Genomic DNA, 13,704 nt, shown 5'->3' on the forward strand with positions numbered 1-13,704 from the left:
CATGTGAAACCATCAAACCAGTCATGCAATTCAAAAACATATAAGTATATAATAATAATAATAATAATAATAATAATAATAATAATAATAATAATAATAATAATAATAATAATAATAATAATAATAAGGCAAGAGATAAAGAGTTTTAGTTTTGAAATTAGTTCTTGCCATAAAGTATTAAAATAAATTTCCATTTTTGATATTATCAATGAACTACTGAGGGTGATGCTTGCCAAAAAAAAATGTTAAAGATCATGTAAGCAAGCAAACGATATTTTGGTTTAGCATTTAAGCATAGTTTCATAAGATAACTAGAATAGGACAACCATAAAGATCTTAAGAATTTTAACACTCAAATACATGATCATATGGTGACACGAGTGACAATGGCTAACAATATATTTTACATTAAGATTTTGAATAAAATTTTCACATTTAAGCACAAGTCACAAATGATTCAAAATAGATATAAGCTAAAAAGTGTTGGTGAGCATAACAGGATAGGAATTTTAATTCTAGATGCTCCCCTTTTTGATTGGAAACCAAGCTTAGACGCAATAAACTACTTATACCAGTTAAAGACTAATTTCATTATGCATGGTAGTATAAGCCATCAATTTAAATCTTTAAAATCAGCTATACTGAATATTTATCAATTGCATTTGTCACTTGATCAGTATAGTTGTCCCTATAGACCATAGATGCATCAAAGAATGTATATTAAGGCATGTTATATAGTTCGTGACCCACAGACATTCCATATCAAATCATAACGTTTTAAGCACAAGATATACTGTTCGGGGATCCTAGAAGAGTCTCAATACACAAAAAGCGAGGTGATGCATATAAGTTTTTATGCTTTTTTCTAGGGATGAAGCTGAGATCCCTTAATCATTTGATGATTATGTGAGGATGAAATTTAATATTCAATTAGTTTTCACTCATCCTTTTAAAAAGATTTTAACATCTATTCTATCATAATCATCTTTGTACATGGTTTTATTTTGGAAAAATCCTAACGAAATTTCGGCAGCATGCCGTCTATATATAGGACATTTTCCCATAAAACCTGTACCTGATAACTGGTTGTTTTCAATAGATAAAAAAATTTAGGTATGCAACAACCTATAATCCACTACCAGCATCCAATTCACATCCACTGCATCTGCCATGCATGAGGCATTCTTGTAATGCCCAAAACCCAAAAACCTGGTCTGGTACGTTATACCTGATTAAATCGTGCTTCGTGGTGCCCCGAACCCGCTTTGTGGGACTCGGGTGCCATGTCATCCATTCAGTTACCTAATACCTTACATTCCATTTTCATTTATGCAGTTGAAAACATAGATATAATCCTCCAACAATATAATACTAGAATTTTCTACATCTATCTACATTCCAAAATAAATAATTCATCCACTAGTATCCATATATATACATATCTCCAAAAATATAATCTACAACTTCCAGTATTCACAACTCAGAAGACTTAAAACATAAAACATTAAACATAAAACTTATACATCCCAAAAGTATCATCAAAGTTTATACCATTTTTCTTTCTATATCCAAAAATCCTATAACAACCCCGAGCTCTCTAAGCTTGGTCATGTGGAGGTCCTAAAGAAAATGAATTTGTATTTGGGTGAGACACATTTCAGTAAGGGAAGAAACAATATATTAAATCAGCGTGTGGCTAATATAAGGTTTGTAAATAACATATAAAATCATCATTTGCATTTAATCATAATTCCGAAATCATTTCTATTCCTAATCAAACAAATGCAAAGTATTTTACCAACAAGATTTCCTAAGGATTTGGATGATTACCCACACATACAAGTAGCACCCTTCTGCTCTAATACTTTAGGCAACCCATAGTCACAATTGAAGCATATTAGGGCACTTACTTTACTCAGTAAGCCCTCAGGTGAAAAAGTAATCTCATACTCGCACAATTTATACAAAGGTTTACTAGCAAAGGCTTCCGAGAATCACGAAATTTACCTACACATACAAGTAATTTATCTCTGCCCTAATACGTTATGTAGCCTACTGCTACATCTGATACCTACTAGTGCACTCACCTTTCTTAGCAAGCCCTCGGATGAAGAGTTTGCCCCGCCCATATAAATACATATCATACTAGCATGAATATTGATACTACAATAATACATTACTCTGTTTATCATTTATTCTGTATTTCTCATCTATTCATGTTCTCAACTTTGACATTTCGTAGCATTTCTCTTTACATGGCTCTTTCCCATTTTACATTGATCATATTTCACATTTTATTTCAATTTCATTCACATTTCATTTCATTCTCATTTTCATTTCATTTCCCTTGCATTCGTACTACAACTCCTTTCAGCTATACATCAGTTAGTCCACATAGATATGCGCTAGCCTGGTACTAAAGCTCCTTTCAGTTATCATTAGTTAGTCTACAACTCATTTTAGCTGTTCATTATTTCCATGATTACATTAACAATCACATGCAGCATAATTCATAACACATTTTCATTCTCATTGCATTTCTTGTATAACCTGCATCGCATACATATAACATAATTTACACAGAATTTCCATTTTACTTATGCCACACAATTTAGCAGTAAAATTCATACATTTCTTGTAAAATAAGCCAACCTATGTTTAACATTCATATACTGAAACTATACCTTTAATTTTTTACATAATTATCCTAAAAAATCTTTCACTTTCATCAGTCCATTTTCACATATACATAACTAATAAAACAGCTCTAGGCTCAGAAATCATAATTTAAAATTGACATTTTAAAATCCATAAGAAAACATATACATATACACATAAAATTATCCATTTTTATCCGATTAATTTCATAAAAACCTAGTTTAATATATTTCCCCTTTACCTGGTTTCTTGAACTACGTCAATAGGGATACCGAAAAGATGCCTGCAATGCTCACCCGATCCCTGAATCACAAATCCTAGTTTCATTAAATCAACCCTAAATAAAATACTATTTTAACATTTTCTAGGCCCATGAATTCCCAATAAATAATTAAACTCTCAAATATAACCAATTTACTTATTTCCCCAAATCACTCTTTCGCTTTGGAGTGGTGTCTAAGATACCCAAATTAAAAATTTACTCTGACCAAAATGACGACGATCAAGATTAGGATCCCATGGTGGTGCCCGATCGTCGATTTAGCTGAAGATCTAAGGAGAAATTGAGTAAAAAGTGAGGGTTTACCTTTCCCTAGGAGTGGTGCCTACGCTGCTCTCACGACAAATCCGCTTCTGTAGAAATATTGGTGGCGAAGATAGGAACCTAATAGTATCTTTTGTTTCCTGATCGGCCAAATATCCACTGAGAAATTAAGGAGAGAGGGAGAAGAGACGAGGAGAGAGACAGAGAGTGAGAGAATGCTGGGGGGCCTCTTCCTGCAAAATTGAAAATGTGGATTTCAATTTACTTTATTATATATATATATATATATATATATAATATCTACTTTAACTTTCCAAATGTCATTCATGCATTTAATGCATTCGATTTATGTATACTTATATATCCATTTTATTATTAAAAAATTGAAACCTATAACAATTATATTAGCCATTTAACTTAATTCACAAAGATGAAACTCTAATGGTTTTGATTTGAAAGCTGAGAGCTATGCGTGAGAAGTATAGGTTAAATACTCTTAAGGATTAAGATTTCTGTTAAGTTCGAAGAGTATTCAATATGTGTGGACATGATCCAAGATATTTGCATGGAATAGAATATGTCCAACTGCTTAGGTAAAGAGCATTTATGAGTATATGAATTTTCTTAAACAATGCTCTTCAGAGAATGGAAAGTATCCTATAATTATAATCACAATTTAAAGTAAGGATACGAACCAAGGGATAGGTGACTCTTTACCGAATGTGTTCATGGTGTGGTAAAGATTTTCCATGAAGGAGAAGGTGAACCAACATTAGAGAGTTTTTATAATTTAAGCACATAGGGAGAATTTTATTTAAATGGATGAAAATTTGATTCCCTTAGTGGATGCCTCTAATTTGGTTGACAATATGTCTTTTAAATAAGCACTTGTAGAATAGGAATTTATGATCAATAGTGCTTATACCTAGAGCGATGACTAGATTTTGATTTAAGTTTTTCATATTCAAAAATGAGTTTAGGGTATAATGATATATGATATTGATGGACCCCTAAAACTCAAACTTGTACAATGGACAATAGTGGCTTAACTTAAGGTGTTATATTTAAGCATGAGTTAAGCATTTGAAATTAATTACCAAGCATGAGTGCCTTGTCCATTTGGAAGTGAATTTTATTCAATTTTTGTATTGGCTTGCTAATCTTATAATTCTTAGTATGACAATAGTGTATGGTGAATACATATACTAAGATTTGGAATTTTAAGCACGCACCACTTCCCGATCCAACAGTCATCACAACCCTTAAACCTAATCCTAAGATCTAAGGAAGTATAAAATAATTAGGTTATATATATTTGACTCAGGTCTTCCTCAGGTCCTAAGGGGTTTGCCTTCAAAATCACCCACATCATTTCTTTGTCTATACCTCTGACATTTCTAAGTCAAATACGCCCTTTCATTTTATAAGATAAACGAAATATATATGCATGTGACAGATTATGCTTACTTATTTATTTTTATTTGACGACGTATGACTGTGGGACTTATAATATGAACCCTTTTTGAAAAATTTAATTCGTTTGGCTCTTAAGGGTTTATTATGATTATTTTTTTCATATTCTACTTTAGGTGAGACTCTAGAATAATCATTTACGTCTTTCCTTAAGCAGATAATTTTCATTATCTTTTCATTCTTTTTCTTTTCTAAGGTGGTATGATAAGCTTTCAATTCTTTTAATTCTTTTGCCACCTTCTTATTTTCGCGTTTCAAGATTATTTTCTACTTAGACATCCTAACTAGAACCTTATGCATTTTCAATTAAGTATTTTCTAGTTTTTTAGGAGAGGACATGCTTTCATTATAAATCTCATTGCATGATTCAATACAAGATTTAATACAATAGTTTTCACATGAATTATTGCATGCAACATCAGCAGTATTATCACAAAGTTCGACAAATCAACACATGATATTTTGCAACAATCAACACAAGAATCATCAGCTACATCATAAACTGAAATAGGAGGTGAATCATATATCTCTTCATTGATTAGCATTATTAATGCATGATTTACCTCCTCTAGACCATTTGAGCTTAAATCCTTCAGAGTGATGGTTTTCTCTTCTTTTGCTTCTCCATATTTCCTATCGAGCTCCTCCCAAATATCCTTTGCATTAGAACATGCCATGATCTCAAGTAGAATATTAGAATTTAAAGTGCAATACAGTAAATCCATAACATGTGAATTTTCATGCATCAAAGTAAAATCATTTTTGTTTACAAACATATATATATATATATATATATATATATATTCTTTTATCAATCACGTGCGAAACCCTCCAGTCCATAGATTTTATAAAAATGCTCATTCGAATTTTTCAGTGGGTGTAGTTAACACCAAAAAATAATGGAGGACTAGTAGGTGATTGTCCCTCGCCAAATGGGGATACACCGATGTGAGTCATTGCGATCTTTTGCAAAAACGTTTAAGTCTATGCAACGAGGCTCTGATACCAATTGTTAGAATTAGTGTATTCTCAAAAGGGGTGGGGTGAATTAGACTTTTAATACTTTTACCTAGGTTAAACCAGATATTAGTAATCCACAGCCTAGAGTCTTTCTAAGCATATATCAATTGCGCACATAAAAGTAATATGCGAAAATTAAATCATGCGCAACATTCACAATATATTGAATATAACATACATGTGCAAAAATAGAAAGTACAGGAAATTAACAATAAACACACAATATGTTATCAGGGTTCGGTCAATATTGCCTACGTCCCCACCTCAGCTCGCAAGCTGCTTGAGGATTCCACTAATGCTCGCTTACCGGGTGGAGCGACACAATTTACAATACCAAGTCAAATTACTAAGGCTAATCTCAACCTTTACTACTGATCCTTATGGGATAGATCAACACCCCCTTGGGCCACACCTGGAATACAATAGATAATCAATATAATTTTTTGTACAGTTTCAATTGCTTCTCAACTAAGCAAATATGTACTAATTCGCACAAATAATAATTGATGCACTCACAAATAATTGTATTTATGCTCAAGTAAGATCTTGAAAATTTAATTCAAAATAATATATATTCAACAAGTGAATATTCAAGGTTATCTCAAAACCCTAATCAAGTATCACACAAATATTTTATCAAATATAATCACAACAGATACTTAGGGTTTAAGCTTGCAAAAGATTTATCAAATAAAGTATGCAAGCTCTCAAGTCTTAGAATTTGAATGCAAAAAATAAGAAGTTAAAAACAAGTCATTCCTAGTCAAATATTTATATACGAAATATTATAAGAATAAACAATCAAGCAAAACTCTCAAAAAGGTTTTTCAATATGTATGAATATGAGAGAGTAATGCCAATGAAATGATTTGAAATATGCACACAATAAAATAATCAAATCTTCCAACATCTTGCAATTGATTTGCAAGTGAGGAGAACTAGAAAAACAAACTCTCTATTTCAAAATGATATTTTCTAATAAGTATGTAAGAGAGTATGAAAAATATGCTTGGAATATTGAGTATATAGCAAAAGAGGTATAAAAGATTTGGGAGAATTTTTCTCAATTACTTTGACTAATGTAGTTGCCAATCAAGGCAAATGAGGGGGTATATATAGATATCCCTCAATTTTGACTGTTGGGGGACCTATTGGGAATTTTGAGAAAGTTTAATTAAAAATTAACCTCGATTATAGCAGTTAAAAATGGACAACCTGAGAGTTTTGTTCGACTTTATTTTAAGTTCGGTCGGCTATATTGATAAGTACGGTCGATCGAGACACTTTTGAACTACAGATATAGTCAACTGAATTAAGGCGATTTTGAAAACATTCGAGGTTCGGTCGACTATATTTGAAATTCAGTCTGTTATTCATATGATTTGATCGATTCAATCATAAATGAACTAGAAGTTCGGTCGGCTGAACAGTTGGGTGTTAGACACGTGCCAGTTCGGTCGACTGTGGAAGATACATTCAAAAGTGTTCAGTCGACTGAACCTTGGTCAAACTTTTGACCACTGAATGGTTCGGTCGCCTGAGCTGAATACAACAAGTTGGGTTTAGTTGACTGAGTGAGTTTCAATTATTATTTTAGGTCTTGATTCTTATTAGAATTCACCCCTGTTACTCATAGTATAACTTTTAAGTTAAAAGAGATTTTTTATGAAGTGTTTAAAGTCAATTTATGGTCATTAAGAGTTAACCCCAAAAATCTGACGTCAGTTAACCGGTGATCCCTAAGGTCAATCTATGGTCTTGAGTGTGACACTCGATCTTTCATACCAATTATTTTTTATTTATATAAACCATACATATAATAACATATCGGCCACGTGAACCATTGATACCATAATACATAACCCGACCCGCAAGTGGGGTACATGGTATACAATCATATCCATTCACAACCCTAACAGCGAAAGTCATTTCAAACATATAACATACATACCACAGCGAATACACATACCAGAGTACTACCATCCATATATACAAAATACACAGAAACTCTAGGGGAATCAAACCTCCCTAGCTCAAAATACTCACCCCGACTACTCAAGATATTTGCTCCCCACTATCTCGGAGCTCATTCACCGGGTCTATCTCGGTTCCCTGTAATATTTAAATGGTTGGGTAAGATACATTTCAATAAGACGGAATAAATTATCTATAGTGTGTGGCAATATGAGATTCATTATATCATAACATATAAGCATACTAGTGTTACTATTTTCTGAGAAAAAATACCATTCCACATTTACTATCAGATATGTAAAATAAGCTTTCAAAATGCTTTTATTTCCATTTCCAAAATCATTCAGTATAACCCAAATTTACCTACGAAGTTCTTGAGAATAAGGAAGCTTACCCGCTCATACAAGCAACTACCCTTTGCTCTGATATCATTTGTAGCCTAGCCCGATTAATTCGGGTTCAGCTACAGCTGATACTTATCAGAGCACTCACATTACTTAGTATGCCCTCAGATGGTGTGTTTTATTTCTCTTTAATTATTTATTAACTCACGCTATTCATTCCCCATATCATTCTTGTTCCCATTTTCATGTTCATTTCCATTCTCATTTCATTTTCATTTTCCATTTTCATTTTTATTTTCCATTCCCTATCCCTTTCCATTTCCATATCCAACTTATGAGTGTCACCATATTGAAGTATTCGTATTTGCACTCATGGCTGTCCTGAGGATCTCGCTCCAGGTCATGCTTTCCCCTATGAATAGTGTTGTGTAGCCCGAAGGCTAGACCTAACCAATGCTGGCCGACCCGGTTAGGTCAAATATCATCACATATCTCATGTCTATAGTACGATTGGCTGGCCAAAGACTTGATCTAGACTCATGGGACATAGCAACTCTACTATACGGCTCAGCCTACTGTCATGCCACATGCTCCACGAGCTCATGTGGTTGCACTGCTCCACTAGCAAAGGTACCGTGCTCTCAATATCATAACCCATCATTAGGGTTTCCATATTCATCCATTAGGGTTTTCACTGCCACATACCAACAATCATTATGTGGTACTAACATTTCATCCATCACATGTTTGTATTCCTCATGCAGAATTCCACATTTCATTTCTCACAATTTAGTATTCATATAGCAGAATTAACGGTGCAATATTCACCTTTCCCATATTTACATTTCCCATAATCATATTTCACATTTTCAAATTGCATAATTAACATTACAATATTTTCATTTCCCATATTCACATTTCTTATCATCATGTTTCACATGTTTACATTCCTCATATTCATATTACAAAATTTTGTATTGCAATATACACACTTCAAAATTAGTATTTTCAACACATTTTATCATTTCAATGATTCTTCCTCAGTTAATGATTCATTTCACCACATTCTATTATATAAATATCTCTTTTCACAAATATTCAGTATTTCTCAAAGTACATTCACATATTTCACATTTCTTCATTTTCTCAAAAAATACATTTCCTGCATATTTCTCTTTCATAATTTCCCCACAATTCAATTCCCATATCATAACACATTTCAATATCACATATTTCACAGGGTAATTCATTTAACCCAATTTAAACATTTCCCAACATAATTCATATGCCACACAAATTTCATCTGATATTTATATCATAAATAAATTTCAGGTAAAATATTGTGTACCATTTTCACATATTTCTCAACCTATAATTTACGTAAAAATACTGCTACAATTTATTCCCCTTATCTGACTTACTGAGTTGCTCACAATTTTATCCAAACCTACGTCCACAGTGTTCCTAACTCAACACCCCTGAAATTTACATTTTTCCCACAAAACACTAGTATACACCCATTTAACCAAGAATCTTAGTTAAGAAAAAGCTAGTAATTCTGAAAATACCAAAATAACCTACTCACCCTGATTTTGGATGGTGCCCAAGTGCTCCAAATCAAAATTTTAATCTAGCAGTATCGTAGAGAATCTTCCCAGGAGTAACGTGGCGGCTTTCGATCATCAAACCGGCGAGAATTGAAACTAGAATTGAAAAGAGAAGGTGAGGGAGAGAAATTTTTAGAGAAAGAGGGAGTCTGCTTGTGTTTTGTTCGCCGAAAATGTGATTTATGCATATTTATAAAGAGTTGTCCACGTGGCCTCGTCGACGAGCCACAACCCCTTGTTGACGAGTCCAATAAGGGAGTTCGTCGACAAACTCATACCCTTCATTGATGAACTTCAGACCCTGAAATCACCCTCTCAGTATCTCTTCATCAACGAGACGCATATCCTCATCGACGTGCTTAAGAAGGATACTCGTTGACGAATATTCTACACTCGTCGACGAGACCCCGTTGAGCTCCCCTTGGGAAATCTTTTTTTTCTGTTTTCCTTTATTATTTAATTGATATAATTCTTCAGGTCTCTACATTGAGCATTAAACGCTATCATGCATGAGATGCAATTATTACAGACCATAAAAAAACTTATTACAATTACAATATAACTTGAAAGAAAAACAAAAGAACTTCATGCTCTGCACTTTTGCAATATCACAGATTGCGCCGAATAATGTGCTCATTTAAGTGCTTCTCGGCTTCCACTTCTCATTTGTTATCCATGTTTAGAAAAGTAAATTTGTTCATATACTTAGCACACATATGAGATATTGTGGTTTGTCGTAATCAAAACAGGAGACAAAAAAGTCAACAAATGATAACATAATTTGATCCAATAATGAAAGAACATATTCGACGTTTTCAACATGGTGAAATTCATAATCATTATCTTGGTCATAATATGCAAAATGAATTTATAAATTTGTCAACTCTTAATATTAAAAAGAAAATTATGAAGCAAATCAATGAAGCAAAATATTATTCAATCATACTCGATTGCACTCCGGATGTAATTCATCAAGAACAAATGACTTTAATGATATGATATTTGAATCTTTCTACCAGTCCAATTAAAATAGAAGAACATTTTATAGAATTTCTAAAAGTAGATGATACATCAAAAGAAGGACTTTTTAATAAATTAATAAATGTCATATAAAAAGATGAACTTGGTATTGAGAATATAAGAGGGCAAGGACATGATAATGGATATACTATGAAAGGAAAACAACAAGGTGTACAAAAGAGACTATTAGATATAAATCCTAGAGCATTTTACATTCCGAATGGTTGTCATAGTCTTAATCTAGTACTTTGTGATAAGGTTAATTGTTGTTTTAAAGCTATAACTTTTTTTAAAGAAGTACAACGAATATATACATTATTTTATTTTTCTACGAAATAATGGAAAATTTTAACCGAATATGTACCAAATTTAACTATAAAATCATTATCACAAACACATTAGGAAAGTTGAATAGAGAGTGTTAAAGCAATAAGGTTTCAAACTTCTCAAATTAGAGATGTCTTACTTCAATTAGAAAAAACTAGCGATGATCAAAAAACAAAGAGTGAATCTTATTGTATAGCAACTTATGAGATGGAAAATTTTGAATTCTTACTAGTAATGATTATTTGGTATGACATACTATTTGCTGTTAATTGTGTTAGTAAAAATTTACAATCAAAAGATATGCGTATTGATGTCGCCATTAATCAATTAAAAGGTCTTATTGTTTTTCTAAAAAATTATAGGGATAATGGATTTATATCTTCTATGATTTCTTGAAAAGAGATTGCACTTGAAATGAATATTGAACCTGTATTTCCTAAAAAACGTGTAATTAGTAGAAAAAAACAATTTAATAAGAATGCTAATGATGATACAACACACTCAACTGAAGAATCTTTTAGTATTATTTTTTTCTTATACATAATAGATCAAACTATTATTTCACTTGAGAGTATTTTTGAACAATTTCAAACAGATGAGAATATTTTTGGTTTTTTATATGGTTTAAACATATTAAAATCATTAGAATAGAATAATTTGAAACAAAAATGTTTGACACTTGAGAATATTTTAAAATTTGGAACACATTTAGATATTAATGGTTTTGATTTATTTTCAAAATTGAGAATTTTGAAAGAAAGTTTGGAAGAAACGAGTATACCAATTGAAACATTGAACTTTATAAAAAAGATAGATTATTTTCCAAATGCATTTATTGCTTATTGAATTAATGATAGTAGCTTATATAGAAAGAAGTTTTTCAAAACTTAAAAAATTATTTGCAATCAACTATTTCACAAGAAAGATTAAATAGATTGACTATGTTATCAATAGAAAAAGAAATACTTGAAAATCTTGAATATAAAACTTTAATTTGTGATTTTACATCTCAAAAAGTTAGAAAAATTAATTTTAAATAAATATAAAAATAAAACAAAATATTAAGGGCTCCTAATTAAATAATTTGCTTAGGACCCCATATTGTGAAGAGCTGATCCTCAGGATAATTTATAATTAATTAAGTACTATTCGTAAAACAAATGTGTAGGAGGTGCTAATACATTCCCTTCGCATAACTGAACTTACGATCTTAACTCTAATAAATGCAGACCAAAATTATTGGTTCCTTGACCTAGGTTTAGTCTAGATACTAATCAATGAATAGTAATTAGGTGAACTAACCTTATCTAAGAAAATAATAGGTTAGTGGTGACTCCATCGAACTTATATTATTATTATCCCTCGTCATTATGGACCCTTATTCGAAATGTTGCGACAAAGTTATTCATATTTTTATTTAAGAAACTCATATATTTAGATTTTTATAAAATAAAAAGTAATAACAAATATTTATTAATTTTTATTTATAAAATTATGTAAATATTTAAATTTCATATGTCTCATAATTCTAATTAAAATATTTCATATTATAATTTATATATTAAAAAAAATTCATGTCTTAATATTTAAATTACTTATGCATAGGACATATTTACTAAGTAGTCGTTTGGTAACCCTATCAAAAACTACAAAAACAAAAATTAAAAACCAGAAATGTACATTAAAAAAAAAAAAAAAACCACAACCTAGTTAGTTAATACTTATAAAACTAAAATAAATTCTAAACTTAATTAAAAAATACTCAATTTTGTCATTAAATCAAATAATATAATAAAAATATGATTAAAATAATAAAATTAAAAAATAATGCACATTAAAAGAATATGATAATAATAAAAAATTATTATAATTGTTTTACTTAATTGTTATGTTTTCAAATTTTATTGGACATGACAATTGAAAAATAGTAAAAATATTTTGTAGTAGACTTTATTATTTTTTGAATTTTTTTTATATTTTTATTTCAATTATACTTAAATTCATATGAGCATTTTGTTAAATTTATTTTAAAAACGTATAAAATGAATGGTGTAATCCAATAGAATTATTTTTGGATATTAAAATTTATAACAACAAACAACCAAAATAACTGAAAAATATAAAATTTGGTTTTCAATTTTTTTGCAAATAATAAAAAACCGAAAATAGAAACAGAAAACTAGCGACATAAACAAAAGCATTTTTTAAACAACAATGATACTAAATAAATTCCAATTTTATCAAAATTTACATGAAATATTATAACTTTTCGATAGTCGCAATACACGCAAATATTTTCTCCTTATCGCATATCATATGAGAGAGACGACTAAAGAGGAAAAAATAGAGGCAAAACTCTGTAGTGCAAACATCGAGGGAGAGAATCTTTAAGGAGGAGCAATTTTAGTCGTGTGAGGTATTTATATCATTCTTCATTTGTTAATACAAGCATGGTAATGGTTGTTGAATTTAATTTTTTACCTTTTTTTTTTTTTCTAGGCTTTCTACTCTTCTTGTTATTCTTTTTTCAAGGAAATGTTTCTTTGTACTAAGCCCCAAGAAAGTTTTCATGAAAATTTATCTTAATTTGTGTATGGGAGCAAAGAGTTGGAGTCATTGTAAAACTCAATATTGTTAGGAATATACGAACAAATTCCCGAAACCTGTGAGAAACAAATAGAGAAAGAATATCGCCAAAGAAAAATTCAATCATACGCACAAGACAATATTTACGTGG

Source organism: Malania oleifera, chromosome 9, assembly GCF_029873635.1.
Source record: "Malania oleifera isolate guangnan ecotype guangnan chromosome 9, ASM2987363v1, whole genome shotgun sequence".
Classification (NCBI taxonomy): Eukaryota; Viridiplantae; Streptophyta; class Magnoliopsida; order Santalales; family Ximeniaceae; genus Malania; species Malania oleifera.